Raw genomic sequence first — 18662 nt, 5'->3', positions numbered from 1 at the left:
TATTTATTTGACAAAATTTAGATCTTCAGGCTGGTGGTCATGTATGTCTCCGATCTTCTAATATATTCTTATTTAATGGACAACAAAAGTATACATTTTTATAAAATGTACACCTTAAACAAGAGGTTGGGCTTTTATGCATCTCCTGCAATAGTTTGCTCAAAAATGTAACAAAGCTGAACTGGTTACTTTAACCCACAATGCATTTTCTTAAATATTATTAATTTAAATACTTTTATTTTTAAACACTTGTGTGTCAAGTTTAATTTGTAAACTTAGTTTTATAGCTAAAAAAAAAAAAAAAAAAAAGTAAAGTCAGGTCATTTGGACTTTATTATGAACCTTTATTTATTTAACCAGGCAAATTACAGATGTATTTTACAAGGGAGGCCTGAAGGCAGCTGAACATGCATGTTTTTGGTCTGTGAGAGGAAACCGGAGCACGAGAAGATCATGCAAACTAATCACAGAAGGTCCAACCAGGGATTGAACCCAGGACCTTCTTGCTGTGAGGCAACAATGCTAACCACTGAGCTATTGTGCTGTCAAAGTAAATGTTTTTTTTAATTTTACTTTTACAAACACCATATACACACAGTATATATAATACTTTTTTATTTTTTAGAATTTATTTTTTTTTCCTTTTCTGATAAATAATTTTGCATTCTCTCTTGCTTTTCTGGAAATATTGTGATCTTTAAAAGAAAAATTATTATTTGAGATCAAAGTGCTAAAAAAAAAAAGGCGCTAACTTGCGGTAAAAGATGATTTCTGTCGCGCACGAGAAGTCCTTGTAGTATGTGTGTTGCAGGGTGAACTCCATGACCTCCGCACGTGCCGCCTGTGACGTCACGCGGTTTCAGGGGAGCGCACAGGCGGAAGCGCGTCGCGGACTCTGCGCCATCTGTCCGCACTCCCAAACACAAACATTAAAAACAAACAATAATACAAACCACTCCACGTTTGTTTCTTTTCTTGTTGTTGTTGTTGTTTGTGTGTGTGTGTTGCCGTTTTTGAGCAGAGCCGTGTCTCTTTAAAAGCGTCTGACAAAAAGCCCATCTGATCCCTGAGCTCCAATCACCAGTTCCTCCTGCAGAAGCAGCCTCTGCATTTTTGTCCGTCTCAACGCTCCGGCTCCACTGAAGGGGGGAGACAGGGGGAGGCTGCAGAATGTGACGACCCCGCCGTCCTGTTCATGGCGAGGGGCGAACTGGAGAGGAAGGAGTTATTCTGGGACTCCTGAGCCTCGAAACGCTGGATCAAAATGGTAGGCTGCAGGGCAGAGCTGCGTTTTTATTTTTTTATTTTTTATTTGGGGGGGGGGGGGTCTGTCTCTTTTCTTTATGTGCATCCTTGAGCGCCTCAGCAGGCTCATCAAACTTGCGCCTCCTCGTCATCAGCAGCACTTCCTGTGTCAAGTTTTCCCAACTTGTCCTCCACAAGTTCCCTGAAAGGAGCTGCTGGTGCAGAAGGAGTTAAATTCTTTGAGCTCGGGACGCCTGGGGTCGTGACTGGAGCTCCTAATGGGGTGCACGTGCTGGTCAAAAGTATCAGCAATGCCGCGCAACTTTAGATGCTTGCAGGAACTTCTAGAGATTTGTGGACTTTTTTATTTTTATTTTTTGGAAAGAAAGCAACAATAATGTCAAGAGTTTCTTTCTTTGTTTTTTGTTTTTTTGGTCCTGCACTGTCATGTCAGAGTGCCTGGAGCAGGATGCAGTGGTGGAGCAATAATCCCACATCTGGAGGCTTGGGTTAATATCTGGGTCAGGTCAGTCGGTTAGAGCTGGTGCTGGCTGGGTGGCTCCTGCTGGGACGCTTCCCTCTTTTTCTTGTTTAGCTGGAAGTGCATGAGCGAGGTGCAGAGTTTGTGACTTTGTTTTAATCGTCTTCTATTTGGGGGTTTACATGCTTCAGATAACTACTGGAAATAGTTGGCACCAAAAGTGGGAGCAGTCTCAGGTGGGGTTTTTTTTTCTGTTCTGGAAAAGTTGGTGCACTGTGTGAAATAAATACAAACGGAGCACAAAGACCGTCCTGATGGATCGTAGTAAATACATCAAATGTTTTCTGGGAATGTTGTCCCGTGTTTTGGATCGTCGTCTTGCTGAATTACGCAAGGCCTTCTCTGGGAAAGACGCTTGGGTGGGAGTTGTAAAACTTGTTCATACTGTTCCGCGTTGATGGTGCCTTGATGTGTAAGCTGCCCATGCCATATGCACTAATGCAACCCCATACCATCAGAGACGCAGGCTTTTGAGCCATGTGCTGATAACAGGATAGATGGGCCTTCTCCTGTTTAGTACAGAGGATGTGGCGTTCGTGATTTCCAACATAATTTCAAATTGTATTAATCTGACCACGGAGCAGTTTTCCACGTTATGACAGTCCATTTTAAACGGGATTAAGCTCAAAGAAGAACGTGGCGTTCCTGGGTGGTGTTTATCCAGGCGTCTTTTCTTCTCATGCATTTGTCACGTCTAGACTGGACTATTGCAATGGTTTGTGGGTGTCCAAATACATCTTTCAAAAGCCTCCAGTTGATCCAAAATGCTGCTGCCAGTCTTAACTGGAGTTAGTGGGAGAGATCATCCAGTTTTCGCTTCTCTCCATTGGTTCCCTGTCAAGTCCAGAAGTGAATTCAAAATCTTTCTAACCTACAAAGCTCTCAACAACCTAGCTCCATTTTATATTTGATATCTTATTGTTCAATATTTTCCTAACAGAGCACTTTGCTCTCAGACTGCAGGCTTACTCGCGGTTCCTAGGGTTTCCAAAAGCAGAATGAGAGGAAGATCTTTCAGTTGTCAGGCTCCTCTCTTGTGGAACAAACTTCCAGTTTCTGTCCGTGAGACTGACACATTGTCCAGTTTTAAGACTGGGCCTAAGACTTTCCTTTTTGATAAATCCTATAGTTAGGTTTGGCTTGTTATGCTGCTATAAGCTTAGAATACTAGAGGACAACTTGATCTAATTTCCTTAAATAAATAGTTAAAACTGAATAGTTTTCATTTGATACTATTTCTATCTTAACATGTGATTCTTGACCTGCCATTGTGTATCTGTTCCTAACAAATCCAGACAATAATTTGTGGAAGTGTTCCTGAGCCCATGTAGTGAAGCCCAGAACAGAACCAGACCTGGTTTTAATGCCGTGGCCCCTGGGGGCCTGTAGACCATGTAACAATGACATTCAGCCTCATTCTTTATGCACAGATCCCTCCAGATCTTTAAATCATTGGATGATATAAGTTGTAGATGATCAGATAATCAACGTGCTCCCAGTATTCCACTGAGTAATATTCTTCTGAAGGTGTTGAACCTCTGCCCATCTTTACTTCTAAAAGATTCAGCGTCTCAAAAATGCTCTTTTTATACCCAGCCCTCTCGCTGACTTGTTGCTCGTTAACTTCATTTGTTGCGAAATGCTCCTCCGGCTGTTTTTCATGAACTTTTAGTCTTTTTTTTTTGTTCCCTCTCTCACCTTTTTTGAGATGTGTTGTTGCCATGAAACAATATGAATATCACAAATATCCGAACTAAATCAAAGTGCCATTAAGTGTTAATAAAACTTATTGAAGAGACGAGTGATGAAAATGTTGGTTTAATGTAACTGATTCAGTCACTGCAATATTTAGTAAATATATAGCAATCACATGTTTTCTTAATTTATTAAATGGCAAATGAGAACAAAATGGATTCAGATCTTATTGGGAAAATGCAAATTGATCAAAAACAATTGCTTGACGCATAAATTAGATGTGAAACAAACATCCATAAACTCAGAGAGACTGAGCCAAAATACATTTGTAAAAACCACAAAATGACGCAAAAGAAAAAAAAAATACATTTTCTGTGTGAATATTAGAACAACAGCTGAAAGTTGTTAAACAAGCTGAATCTGAGTTATTAAAGTAAACATGGTCAAAACGAAAGCTAAAAGCCCACATTAGCAAACCAGTAGCTAAATTAGCTAAATAACTGCTAATTTTAGTAGCTAACATTAGCTGAACAATAGCTAAAAACAAAACAAAAAACTAATTGCAATATACTTAAATAGGAGCACAAACTTTTTCAAGGACTTTAAGAAATTTCCATCCATCCATCCATCCATCCATCCATCCATCCATCCATCCATCCATCCATCCGTTCGTTATCTTTTACCTGTTTCTTTTCAGTGAGGATAAATAAAGATAAATGTAAAAAAACAGAAAACTTACCAAAATAAATAAATAAATAAATAAATTCATAGCTGTAACACCTTGAAGGAGCCGAATGTTTTGATACATAAATTGCTAAAATAGCTGAAGGTATGCTGATGTAATTAGGCTTAAAATATTAAGAAGAATGGACTTCGGGCTGCTGTTTATATACCGTATTACTTTACATTATTAGTGTTTAGCTTATATCTAATATCTTTTAGCGTATTGTTTAGCGTATATCTTAGATCCTTGTGTACTGTTTATTTTTATACTTTATATTTTTGCTACATTTTGGGTGTAACTGGGACCTTTTCGTTCCACCTCATGTACCACATGTGATGCGAATGACAATACAGAACCTTGAAGAAATTGTAAACATAAAATGCTGACTCAGCATTCACAATTGGCAACGATAACAATCGAATAACAACAACAAAGTGGCTTTAAAGAGACGCATAAACAAATCAAAAACAACAAACAGTGAAAAATAGATAAAATTACCAAAAAGTCACGTTTGAGGAGGGAAATTGATTCATAACGCGCATAAAAATGTTTATGTTTTATTAAATAATAAAAAAAAGCTAATAACACTTTACTACAGCGATGTATAATATTGACTAAAATAGACATAAAATTTCATCAAAAAAGGAAATCAAAGTACCCAACATGAGAATAGATTAGCTGAGAAGTTAAACGATCGGCGTGTTTTAATGACCCTCTGAACAGCTCGGAGCAGAACCTGAACGCCTCGTGTCGATCCTGGCAGGGTTCTGCGGGTCGTTCTTCATTAACGCTTCGTTCAGGACCAAACTCTTCGTTTTGAGGTTCTGCTGTGTCTGTTTCAGAACTGTAAACTCGCCCTGGGTCTGTGAGAAAACCTGCAGCTGCTGCTGAGCCTCTGCAGCTAACGGAGGTCTCCAGGTCTCGGAGCAGGCTGGAGGTGCTGCTAATTTATGCCCCTGAGATGAAGTGGACGTGCAGAGCAGGGTCGAACTGACCCGGCTCGCCTTTGTTCCTGCTGCATCTAATGACACAAGGTTGCGTTAACCCTCCTGCTGCCCTGGGGTCAAATCAACCCACGAAGCCTCAGCAGAGGCCTCGTGGGTCATTTTGACCCCAGGGCAGCAGGAGGGAAGTTCAGCTCGTTTTATTTTTTATGCTCTGAATCAATTCTGCTTGAGGAAAACTCACTTTTCTTATTGTTGCTGCACAAAGAGTTAGATCTAGCATATTTTGATGATTTTGCCATTTTTATTTGGCAAACATTTCAGTTTATTACCGTATTTCTTTGGACTATAAGTCGCACTGAAAATCCTTTAGTTTTCTCCTGAATCAACAGTGAGCCTTGTGTATTACTTGTGTGAATACATATCACTGTAGGCATTCACACTACAGTGATTCACTTTTTCTTTCCTACATTTTTCAGCATCTAACTACTCCCACAGTTTTTGTGCTATTTCAACAAGTCGTACATCAAAACATTCAGCTGTTTCAGGACATGTCTGCTATCACTTTTGGTATTGGTGCAACTTTAGCTTTTTGAAATATTTAGCCTTTTCTGGCACATTTGCTCTCATTGAAAATGAATGGAGCTCATTTTACATCCTTCATAACTTTTGATTTATTTAGAACCTGGTACTACCACTTTCACATTTAGACCTGGTTAAGGTTCTTTCAGCTTCCTTGCACAAAATTTTAAACAAAATTCAGCTAGTTTAGCTAATTTCAGCTGTTTTTTTTTCAGCTGTTTTGTGGTCCTGTCAGCTTCATTCTGCTAAAATCAACATTTTTGTGCTTCTTTAAACTTATTGATGCTAATTTATGCTTGTTCTGCTCCTTTAAGCTTATTTCTGAATGTTTTAGCTATTTCTGCTATTTCAGCTAGCATTTAGCTGTTTTCATGCTAATTTCATCTTTATCAGCTAATTCCACTTTTTTTTTTTTTTGCAATCATTTAAACTTTTGTCAGCCTAATTCAGCAAAAACATGTTCCTCCGACATCCTACTAGTAATTGAAGCTTCTTTCTGCTTGTTTTAGCTACTTTTTAGCGGTTTATAGCTAATTCCATCTTTTCGCAAATAATTTCAACTTTATTGTGCTAATTTTTGCCTGTTTCATCCTTAGTCGGCACACTTAAGCTTCCTCCACTTCCTTTTGGAAATTTAAGCTTCTTTCTGCATTTCTTTAGCTACTATTCAGCTGTTTTATAGATAAACTAGGATAACTCTGCCATTTTTATAGCTATTCAGATGAAACTTGTCATATTGGTAGATGATAACAATCCCTAAAAGATGTTGATTGAAAATCAACAAATTCAGCTAGTTCAGCTAATTTCAGCAGTTTTTTCAGCTGTTTTGTGCTCTTTTCAGCTTTATTCAGCTTACTTCAACATTTTTGTACTTCTTCTAAATTATTTCTGCTAATTTCAGCTTGTTATGCTCCTTTCAGTTAATTTTTGGAAGATTCAGATATTTCTGCTATTTCAGCTACTGTTTAGCTGTTTTATGCTAATTTCAGCTTTTTCAGCTAATTCCACATTTTAAAAAAATCAATCCAACTTTTTTCAGCCTAATTCAGCAAAATCATGCTCTACCCACTTCCTTCTGGTCATTTAAGCTTCGTTCTGCTTGTTTTAGCTACTATTCAGCTGTTTTGTACACATTCAGCCTTTTTTAGATATATTCAGCTTTACTGTGCTTATTTCTGATTATTTCAGATTTTTGAAATTTCAGATTGTTTCAGATATTTTAGATTATGCTCTTTTGTGCTTATTTCTGCTAATTTCAGGTTTTTCAGCTAATTCCACATTTTTAAAAAGTCAATCCAACTTTTTTCAGCCTAATTCAGCAAAATCATGCTCTACCCACTTTGTTCTAGTAACTTTAGCTTCTTTCTGCTTGGTTTAGCTACTATTTAGCTGTTTTTGTCCAATTTCAGCTTTTTTCAACTTTTTGCGCTCAATTTTCTTCTTTCAGCCTAATTGGGCAAACTTGTTCTTTCTGCTTACTTCTGCTAATTTAAGTTTTTTTATATGGTTCTTTAGCTACTATTCAGCTGTTTTAAGATAATTATTGAGCAAAAGGCATTCACACGTGCATTTTCGCAGGAAATGCTATTTCTCTAGTTCTGGTTGTGTTAACTGACCTCGAACTGATTTTATGTGGTTATTGTGAATGAATAGAATAAAGTTTGACTTATCTGACTGTTTTGTTTTGATTAATGCACCGGAAAATACGGTATAAGTTTATTTAAGCCACAACAATAGTTTGGATTTGATTCAGTCCATCCAGAAAGTTGTTTTTTTTTGTGCTAATTTTATGTTTTATTTTACTTAAATAATTTGTTGTTAATGCAAAGCAATAATAATAATAATAATGCAGAATGCCTGTGTCTTTTTTAAAGGTAATATGGAACAGTTGCTTATTTGTTTGCACATTTATTTGTTTTTAATGTAATAGACAAAAATGAAGTTTTGAACTTTTAACGCAACTTTCTGAAAATTAAAAAAAACTGACCAAATCGGACGTTTTGGCATCAACAAGTCAAGAAACGCAACAAAACCCTGACCAGGATCTAACAGAGCTGCTAAATAACAAATGATAGATTATTCCTGACGTTTGACTTTCTAAAACAAATGCAACTCTATATATGAATTTGTTTCTCATTAACAGGTCAAGATGCCTCAAAGGGATATTTCTACTTTTAAAGTAGGGCTTTGTGGAAAAGGAATGAGCAATTAATATCTTACCTGTTGTAGATAGCTCTTTCTACAATGGAGAAATAGAGTTAAATCTGTGGGATTACAACTAACTCAAATCTCTTAAAGGTTTATACAAATGTTTCGTAAAGCCTTACATTGATGCCAAATTTTATTTTATGTTTGGCTGAAGTTGACTTGAGTTTTATATTTAAACAAAACTAAATAAATGGATCTTTTTTCCCTCCATCCTAAACCTTATGTTTGTGTTTAAATGCATATTTTTTATTTTGCCTTTCTTATACTTTACAGCTCCTCTCATTTCTTCCCTTTGTCCTCTCTGACCTTCTCATTAAAATCAGCTAACACACACGCACACACACACACACACACACACAGGTTTGTTTTGCTATCTTTATGGGGCCTTTGCATTGACTTCCATTCATTTTTCATTCATTTCTATAGCCTAACCATGACCTTTATCCTTAACCTAACCATTACCAGTACATACCTAACCCTAAACCTAACACATCCTCAGTTCACACCTTAGTCCTAAACCTAGCCCCTAACCCACCAACGGGACTTCTTCTTATGGGGCCCGGGCTTTGGGCCCCATAAGGAGCAGTTGGTCCTCACAATGCAGTATAAGTTGGAAAAATGGGCCTCACAAAGTAGCATAAACAAGGACACACACACACAGTTCTTCATCCTCTTCTCTCTCTGTGTCATCGTACAAAGGGGATAATAAAAATATGACAGTATATAATAGTTTTTGTGCCTGTCTGCAGCTGCGCTCTGCTGCACCGAGGAATCATCTGACCTCTTAGCTTGAGTCAACGTGGCTGCCATCTTGGCTATAACTCAACCATCTATTGATATTGAGATAAAACATAAGGTGGTAGTAGCTGAGAGTTATTCACAGCACACAGGAAATGACATTATTTTATAAGTTTCATTAAAATGGCGACGTGATTGTGCATCCAGGCTGCAATGTGGGCGTGGATGTCGGATGTTGGCTTGGGAGCGGCGTTAGGACTCCAGCAGGGCGCGGGTGTGTGAAGTGCACTGTGTGTGTAAGAGGTGCCAGCAGCACGGGGCCCCCTCTTCCTGACTCAGCACTTCCTCTCGCAGCTCATTGGCCCCGGTGCAAACTTCCTGGCAGAGCTTGGGTGAGGGACACTCTGTCCTCGCTCCGTCCCTTCGCCGTCTCCGGCTGCTCCTTTCCATAATCCAGCCGCTCATCATCTCAGCTGTCTTCTTTCAGCATCTCCTCTCACACACACCTACCGTGCTTCGTTTCTCCAGACAACAGCATCCCGTCTGTGTAAAGCCAAACTGCTGAAAGCTTTGATGCCCACATGATGCTCATGCTGTGCTCCTGTACCTATTTTTGTTTGCGCTCCTCAATTTCATGCTCGGGTGAACGCGTCTCGCTCATAGATTGGCTCGTCACCTGTGGTCGCAATTAACATAAAGATGGAAATGTGCCTAAATCCAACGGCAGAAGCTGCTGGAGCTCCACCGAGACTAAACAGCCAGATTAGGAAAAGCAGGGCAGATTGGATGTGTGGGATTAGAGCTGATCGTCTTGTCTTTGTTAACTGCAGCCAGCAGTGGATGAGGTGGTTTGAAAAGTTAAATGTTTTAATGGGTTGAAGGGAATAAAATAGTTAGCCAGAGTGGAATTCATGATTTGACTTTTAAGTTTGTCTGAATTTACTCTTTTTCTGAAACTTTCTTTAATTTTTTTTAGGATTTTAGGCCATTTTTAAACTTGAGTTAGTTGATTTTAACTGGATTTTATCAGAAGCAAAATACATAAAATTTGAGTTTTTACTTTGTAGTTCTGCAGGAGACATGTGTTTGTGTATATTTATGTGTTTGTTTTAGTAAATATGTTTTTTGTGTGATTGCTTTGTTGTTCTTTGGGTTCATTTTTAGAAAAAAAAAAAAAAATTGCAGCCCATTTCTGATTTTGTGTTTTGTTGTGATTTGTATTGTTTATTCATTTTGTCTGGTTTTATAAAAATAAAAAAAACAAGTTTTGCCATATTATCACAAAAAAAGAAAAGTTAAATCTGGTCATCTGGACTGATTCTTAGTTGAAACGTTTCGTCTTTCATCCAAAGGACTTCATCAGTCTGAGGCCTGCCACAAACTATATAAATGGCACCTTTTCTGTCCAGATGACCTGGTTTAACTTTTTTGTGATTTATTTACCTGGATGATTGAGTTTACATCAGGACCTCTTTGCCATATTAGCTTTTATAGTTATATTTTTGTTTTGTCTTGTCATTTAATCTACCATAATTTTCAGACTATAAGGCGCACTTAAAATTCTTTAATTTTCTCATAAATAAGCCTTATAATCTGGTGCACCTTATGTATTAATTCTGGTTGTGCTTACTGACCTTGAACCGGTTTAATGTGGTACACGGTGCTCAAAAATATGTATTGCTTTGTATTTATGTGGTACAACTGAAAATGTTGAGAGTTACTGTGAATGAGTTGAACAAAGTTGGACTTATCTGACTGTTTAGTTTCGCTTAATGCGCCTTATAGTCCAAAAAATACGGTAGTTGTTTGTTTCCAGGAAGTTTTGTTCCTTTGTGGTTTTGTGTTGTGTTGTTTTGCCTCCTTCACTCTGTTTTGTACTTCTTTATCATCATTATGGTCCTTTTTTAAAAAAAAATTTGTCCCTCCTTGCATTTGGTTTGTGCCTATTTTTAAATATTTTATTGACGTTTGCAGCTTTATTTAGTTGCTGCTTTGTTTTAGTCTGTAAATCACAGAGAAATCTGATGTAAACTGCGTGCGGGCGAGTTCCAGACTACTTTCAGCTCTGTTCTCAGGGATCCCATCAGCACCAGTCGGTAGCACGAGCTGGTCTGGTGAGCACCCAGAGGACACGGCGTCAGTCATTACCCTGATGACTTTTTAATGGCAGTCTGATTGGTCTCCGCCTGGCAGGACGTGTCCTTGTCTCCTTCTGTTTGTTTGTGTTTACACATGAGCTCATCCACTTCCTGTCACGTAAAAGAATCCCTGACGTAACGATGGGCCCAAACTTGCTGCTGCAAACGGACCGTCTCCTGAGCGGAGAGCTTGCTGTGTTCGGGCCTGTCGTGCTCAGCTCGGATGATGACTCACGGGTGTGTGTCTGCGTGTGCAGCGCTCTCTCCTGCCGTCTCGTTGCCACAGAGTGAGATGAGGTCCGACACCGTGCCCACTCTCCTTCTTCTGGGTGTCAGTCACGCTGAGCCTCGTCAGCAGGAGGCCTCTCTGAGTGTGCACTCAGAGATGATACACAGAAATATTAACCCTCCTGCTGCTCTATGGTCAAAATGACCCAAAGGCCTCCGGTTTAAGACTCAATCCTTGTGGGTCATTTTGACCTAAGGGCAGCAGGAGGGGACTTTTAAAAATGACTAGAAACTCTTGTCTCCATGGTAGCAAATTATAAAGACTTGGAACTTTTGCACAGTACTTTAGGTGGATTGTAAATTATTATTTTTCTCTAAAAGAAACGAAGAGGAGAGTCATGCAAACTTCACGTTTGCTCTGACAGGACGTGCTTTTCTGTGTTTTTAATTGGTTCATTCAGTTTGACACGTTTTCTGCTCTGCAATTAGTCCAACTGCATTCATTTTATTTCATTAAAACAAAAACGATGCATTTAAAATTAAACATTTTGATCATCATTAGCTGAAACGGTCAATTCACAAGTCAGCAGGTGACATCTTATTATTTAGATGCCTCAAATCTCAAATAATGTGTGATGCGTGTGAATTCTGGCCCTGTTTTGATTCTTGTTATTGTGTGAATGTTTAACAAGCATTCACTCTATTGTGATCCATTTTTCTTCCATATGTTTTTTGGCATCTTTTCTTGTTTCAAAATTTTTACGTTATTTCAACAAATCATAAATCAAAATGTTCACCTCTTTCAGGACAATCCTGCTATGACTTTTGGTATTGGTTCAACTTTAGCTTTTTGAAATATTTGGCTTTTTCTGTCATTTTTTTTTTCTCATATAAAATTAATTGAACTCATTTTACATCCTTCATATCTTTAGATCTGTTTACAACCTTTTACTGTTCCTTTCACATTTTGTTCTGGTTCAACTTCCTTGTGCAAATTTATTTTTTCAGCTAATTCCAGCTGTTTTTGAGCTTAGTTCAGCACTTTCCACTTCCTTCTGGTTGTTTAGGCTTTTTTCTGCCTTTTCAGCTACTGTTTATTTTTTTTGTTGTATTTTTTTGTTGTTGCTAATTTCAGCTTTTTTAAATCTAATTTACTTACTATTGTGCTTATTTCTGTTTATTTTAGTCTAATTTGGCAAATGTGTTCTTTCTGCTTTCTTCTGCTAATTTAAGCTTGTTCTATCGTTACAGCTACCTTTTTAGCATTTTAGCTATTTTTGGCTGTTTTCAGATAAATTCATGTTTTCATGTTAATTTCTGCTACTTTCAACTTAAATAACTTCTTTCTGCTAATTTCAGTTTGCTATATTCCTTTCAGCTTAGTTATTCTAGTTTCAGCTATTTCTGTTCTTTCAGCTACTATTTAGCTGTTTTATGCAAATTTTAGCTTTTTCAGCTAATTCCACTTTTTTTTTTTTTTAGCTCAATTCAGCTCTTTCCACTTCCTTCTTGTTGTTTAGGCTTTTTTTTTTTGCCTTTTCAGCTACTTTCCAGCTTTTTTTTTTGTTGCTAATTTCAGCTTCTTTTTTTATATCTAATTTACTTACTATTGTGTTTATTTCTGTTTATTTTAGTCTAATTTGGCAAATATGTTCTTTCTGCTTTCTTCTGCTAATTGAAGCTTGTTCTATGTTTTCAGCTACCTTTTTAGCAGTTTTAGTTATTTTGGCTGTTTTCAGATAAATTCATGTTTTCATGGTAATTTCAGCTTAATTAACTTCTTTCTGCTAATTTCAGTTTTTTATACTCCTTTCAGCTTAGTTTAGCTAGTTTCAGCTATTTCTGTTCTTTCAGCTTCTTTTTAGCTGTTTTTAATGCAAATTTTAGCTTTTTCAGCTAATTCCACAGTTTTTAACTCAGTTCAGCTCTTTCCACTTCCTTCTGGTTGTTTAGGCTTTTTTTTCCTGCTGTTTCAGCAACTCTTCAGCAATTTTTTGCTAATTTCAGCTTCTTCTTCTTTTTTTTTTTTTTTTAGCAAATTCCTTATTTTTGTGCTTATTCATTTTTATTTACACCTAATTCAGTAAATGTGTCTTTCTTTTTTTCTGCTAATTTAGCTTGTGTTTCCATTTCAGCTCGATTTCAGACTTTTTTTTTTTTTTTAGCTTATTTCATCAGTTTTTCAGAAAGTTCTTGTGCATTAAGCATTCACATTGCATTTTCACAGGAAATACAATTTCTGTAGTTGATTTTTAGCTTACAGAAAGTCAAATGTGCGCTGAAGCCCATTCATTTTGTCTTTATTGTTCACAAAAATGTTGCATGCTCACAACTCAAACTATAAATATTTCATTTATTTAAAAGGTAGGGTCATGCTTGTGAAGATTCTCAGTCATCCAGGACATGATCAATTCAAAAACGTTCAATACAAAAACAACTGGACTTTATTTGTAACCGAAGATGTTTCGCTTCTCATCCGAGGAGTTTTCTCAGTGTAAAAAGGATCAAACTTTTAAAACTTTGAGGAAACGAGGACTCTGAGTTCAGTCTAAGCTGTTTGCAGACAGAGGAAGCTTTTTAACCCTTTCTAGTAATTGTTAACATTTTCTTGCTCCTGTGGGGCTTTACAGCCTGCTCTTTCTTGCGCTGTCGATGCAGCCGTGACTGAGCTGCACTCTGACTTTGCTAACGGCACTCAGTCTCTTCACCAGTCGCTAAACGAATAAGACAGCCCAGATGGATGCTGTTTGTCTGGTTTTATCTCATGGTGGGTGAAAAACAGTTGCAATTTTTAGACAAATAGTTATGAAAATCAAGTCTCACAGGTTAAGATTAGCTTCAAGAGAACACGGACACTCAGAGTTTGTGTTCACACTATGCAGTGTTGGAGACGTTCTCAAGTTGTAAATCTCAATGGGCCGTCCTCCTGAAGGTGTGGGAGAGAAGTGGCCTTCTCAGCAGAGAAATTAGAGGCGCTTCGTCCTCGGGACTCCGTCTGGATTCAGTCCACGAGTTGAGGTTTTGCCAAGAGCAAACCATCGGTTCTTGCAAGCTGAGCTGGAAGAAGTTTTAATCACTTTGACTGGTGTGTTCACTTTGGACTTGACTTGCACGTTGGTGTCTGACTAACTAAAGCAATAGCAGCGTCACAACATCAGTTAAAGTTTTTCTCTCTCTTGTGAGGCTGCGCTCTGTGATCCTGAGCATCATCCATCACAGCTGCATCCCAACTGGATTAGTGCTGATGTAGTTTGGGAGTCTGAAACTTCGGCTCTTAATTAAAACGTTACCAACACCTATTGAAATGCTTGATCGTCTTTTAAAATTTGGGCAGATTTGGAACGTGGCGCACGCTCGCATGCGGTCTTCTCATGCAGCATCCTATTATAGAGCAGTTAAACAAAAAGGCATGGTGTGAGTTTGTACAAAGTGACACCTTTCAGAGTTTGACATTTAATTAAGGAGCCTTCGTCACATTAATTGGAGAAATATTTGGAAGAGAAAATACGACAGTACAGCCATGTGAGGCTGTATTTAGACACATCAGAGCTTTTGAGTTAATGTGCTACAATAAACATCATCAAGAGGATGACGTTTATTGGGAGAATAACATCAATTTTTAGAAATTGGTAGATTTAGGCAAAAAAGATGGACGCCGTCTAATGGACTGGTGTCAGTAATTGTCAACTGGGCTGTTTCCAGGGTGCAAGGTGGCCCATGCAGGATGTAATAAAAGATTCATAAAGTGTGCATAATTTGATACAGGAATATGCTGCAGCTCTGCTCTAATGGGTTAATAATACTCATGCCTTAACCAATCAGAGTACTCCCCTGCAACCCATGAGCAAGTTTGTAAATGTTCTCATACTGTAATATCTCCTAAATGGCAGTAAGGTATGAAAAGAGTTTAAAGCCAGAGTTTCACTCCCATGTAGGCCTTGCTTACTTTATCTTGCCAATAACTACATGCGGACATGTACAAAGCTTTAATTTTTTAGAAAAAAATTGAGTTTGATTAGATATTTATCATCAATTTAGATGTTATAGAACATCTTTTTTTTTACACCAAAACGCTTAATGGGATCGTATAATTTAAAACCACTTTAATAGTTATGTCTATTAATTTTTATTTAGCATTAATTTATTGAGCATTTTTAACATTATTTCCATATTTAACATTTTGAATTGGTATTCGTGAATAAAGTCATCGTCAAAACTTCCAGAAAATGTTAAAGTTGTTTTTAAATATTTTAAAACGAAGAGCAAAAATTCAAAACACAAACGGATGGGGGCATTGTTACTGCAAGTGTGGCTAAATAAAATTAAGGCTATTTGCTTTGACATAAAGTAACCTAAGCTTCTTTTGTTGGTGACCTCTGAATTTAAATTTTGCTGCTATGGGAAATCAAAGTATTACTATTATTATTATTTTTAGGATAAGACTGGATCATGAATTAAATATTTGTCACCTTCAATTGTTAAAAAAATAATAATAATCCAGAAGGTGTTATGGTCATAATTTCTTCATGTGCTCTTCACTGACTAAATAGTAAACTCAACATTTTTTTTTTTTTTTAAACAGTTAAAGGGGGATTTATATTTGCTGTAGCAAAGACAGGAGGGATTTTATGGGACTTTAATGCATCAACCTTGAGAGCTGCCCTGTAAAACTGACCCTCTGGGGCCTCTACAGTGCAGGAGTCCCTCACATGGCTGGCCATCGGTGCAATGGTTTTTGTTTTAAGAGAGCGCGGAGCTTTGATAGAAGCCAGTTTAAATGTTGAGTGTGTCAGTAATCCCATCTGGGCGTGTGTTTGTCACAGGTCAGGCTACGGATGAATAATGTAAAGACAGGCATCTGACTGAGAGGCTGGTTTAAGGTGCTCCTCTAATGATGGCAAACAAGCTCCACCCCTGACATTTCACAGGAGAGGAGGGAGAACCAGGGAGTCAGATTAGTCTTTCAAACATCGCTCAGTTTAGTTTATAATATGAATTGTAAAAAAAGTTGCTTAATTTTTACGTAGTGTGACATCCACAACAGCTACATGATCATATTTTCTTTCATTAAACACATGCTTCTGTCTGGATGAAAGTCATGTGATCATAAATTAACCTAAAAACTGTGTCGATTAAGAGACCTCTGATGAACGTTTGAAACATCTGTGTTCAAATGCTTTTTATTGTGTTAAATCGAAGAACGGTTTTATTTGTGTTTGTGTAATCCATTTTTTTTCACATTCGAAGGAAACATTCTGTTAAAAAACAACAGCTACAAGGAGCGGAAACTACCAAAAACAAGCGCATTACAGTGTTAGCATGTAAGTTAACGGGACAGTCAACAGAGGTGTGGACTTAGGATTGTCTTGACTCACAAACTTTATGACTCAAATTGAAAGCTTTGTTTTTAAACGTTTTTTTTAATTGATTTTTTTTTTTTTTTCATTTAACACAGAACATTATAACAAAATGACAACAACAAAAACCTTCAGAGTATGTCTTATTTTTTTCTAAATGAACATGGCACATCACTTCACTTATCCAGTGCACGTATGTTGTGGGGTATGGGTTCTTCCAGTTGCACAAAATTAGCTTCCTGGCCAACAGAGAGCCAAAGGCAATCGCATCCTTCTCACTCCTGCTGAAGGACGTATCCACCCGGACCACCCCGAACAGTGAGATGAGTGGTGATGGGTGCAAAGTTTTGCCACATACTCCAGAGAAGGTGTCAAATATAGATTGCCAAAATGTCTGCAGCTGGAGACAGGTCCAGAACATACCTGTATGCAGGAGTGTAGCTGGAGCTTGTCTGCAATAGATGCATGCTGGATCCAGATTGGCCTTGATCTTAGACAGCTTGTCTTTGGACCAGTGCAGCCTGTGCACTATCTTGAATTGGATTACATCATGTCTCAGGCAAATTGAAAATGAGTGAATGTTCTTTATGATCCTTCTCCAGATTGAGTCTGATATGGGTTCTTCCAATTCCGCTTCCCATTTCAGTTTAAGGGAGTCCAAGCTGGACTCATGCTATGAACTGAGCAGTGTATACATTTTGCTGGGGGTCCCTTTAGTGTCAGACCTGCACTTTAAAATCTTAGCCACAAAAAAGCTTAGTGGGGTACAAAGGAAAACATTCAGAGTTAGAGCTCACAAAATGTCTCAACTGCAGATATGTAAAAAATTGTGACTTGTGAATATTAAATTTCTGCACCAGCTATTCAAAAGAGGCAAATCTACCATCAATATAGAGATCATGCAGTGAATGCACTCCCCTTGAGACCCAGGTGTCAAAAATTGAAAGCTATTTTTAAACAGACCTGCTAGTTAAGTCACTTTTTAACTCAATTTGAAATTGAAGCTTGCAACTCAAGTCTATATGTTTCTGTCTGATTCTATATAACCATAAAACTAAAAAAGCTGCAAAAGAGAGGAAGTCCGTCAAATACTAAGATACAGTCTTGAGTTAAATAACAAATATGATGACTTTACCTCCAACTTGACAAATACTTGGTGTAAGTTTCCACAAATTAGTTTTAGACTTAGTTTGAGATTGATTATCTTTAAAATAAATAAAACCTAAAATAATGGATGTTTCGATGCACGTCGTATGGCTCAAGTGTGTTTTTCCTGTAAGTTGATTTGTTTTTATAGCGCTGATGCAACTGGTGAGAGCGTTGCCTCGTCAAGGCAACAAATCTATCAACAATAAAACACAAAGTATAATTTATCAGTAGACTGAAGAGACTTGCTACATTGAGTTTTGTGTTTTAAACAAGACTGAACAGATGGAATAAGGACAATAAAGAGTTGTGGATGTTTTAAAATCGATCCTCCTCATCCTCAAACCTTTGGTCGAGTCGTTCTGTTTAAATCCCTGCAGAAACAGATTATTATCGCTGTAGGAGAACTTCCAGCCTGCAACTCACACTCCATCTGATTAACGCTGCTGTGCTTTGCCCTTGGGCCATGTCTGTAGCCTTGCACTGTGAGAGATAACCCGATCTGTGTTCCTCTCACTCAGAGTCCAATTTAGCAGCTCAGATGTGCGAATAATCTAGTTGAATTCTTCAAATGGGGCAGAATCTCAAGGTTAGGCCCAAATGCAAATCAATTTTCCAGCCTGAAATATGACAAAGGATTCTTATTTTGACAAAAAGGGAGTACTGTAATTCACGAGAGTCCAACATTTGGTAAATAAAATGCCATAACTGTCATTTGCTTAAAGCATTTTATGTCTTCCCACATATTTAACTCTAAAGCCCACAAAAAATATAAAAATAAGCAATTGTTGCTTTGATTGTATCTTTTCTGGAATCATTTGGAACAATCTGCTCAAAGTTTAATTATCTATTAATTGTTTGGGGGGGGGGGGTGTATTTAGTATTTTGTCAGACTAGCTTCTGTGATTATCTCGCTGGACGTGTTTTGTCGCGTGCATAATTCATCAGGGAGCATGTTGTGAGTGGGTGTGCTGCAAGATCCACCTAATAGAGGGGATACACCGCTGAATACCAATGCACAGACCAGTCAACCCACACCGAGAGACAAGACACCATGTTTCTGTTTGAAGTGTGTGTGTGTGTGTGTGTGTGTGTGTGTGTGTGTGTGTGTGTGTG

This window comes from Nematolebias whitei, chromosome 20, assembly GCF_014905685.2.
Source record: "Nematolebias whitei isolate Nwh7 chromosome 20, NemWhi1, whole genome shotgun sequence".
NCBI classification, from domain to species: domain Eukaryota; kingdom Metazoa; phylum Chordata; class Actinopteri; order Cyprinodontiformes; family Rivulidae; genus Nematolebias; species Nematolebias whitei.
The sequence above is the reverse complement of the archived record's forward strand: the minus strand, read 5'-3'. Positions refer to the sequence as shown.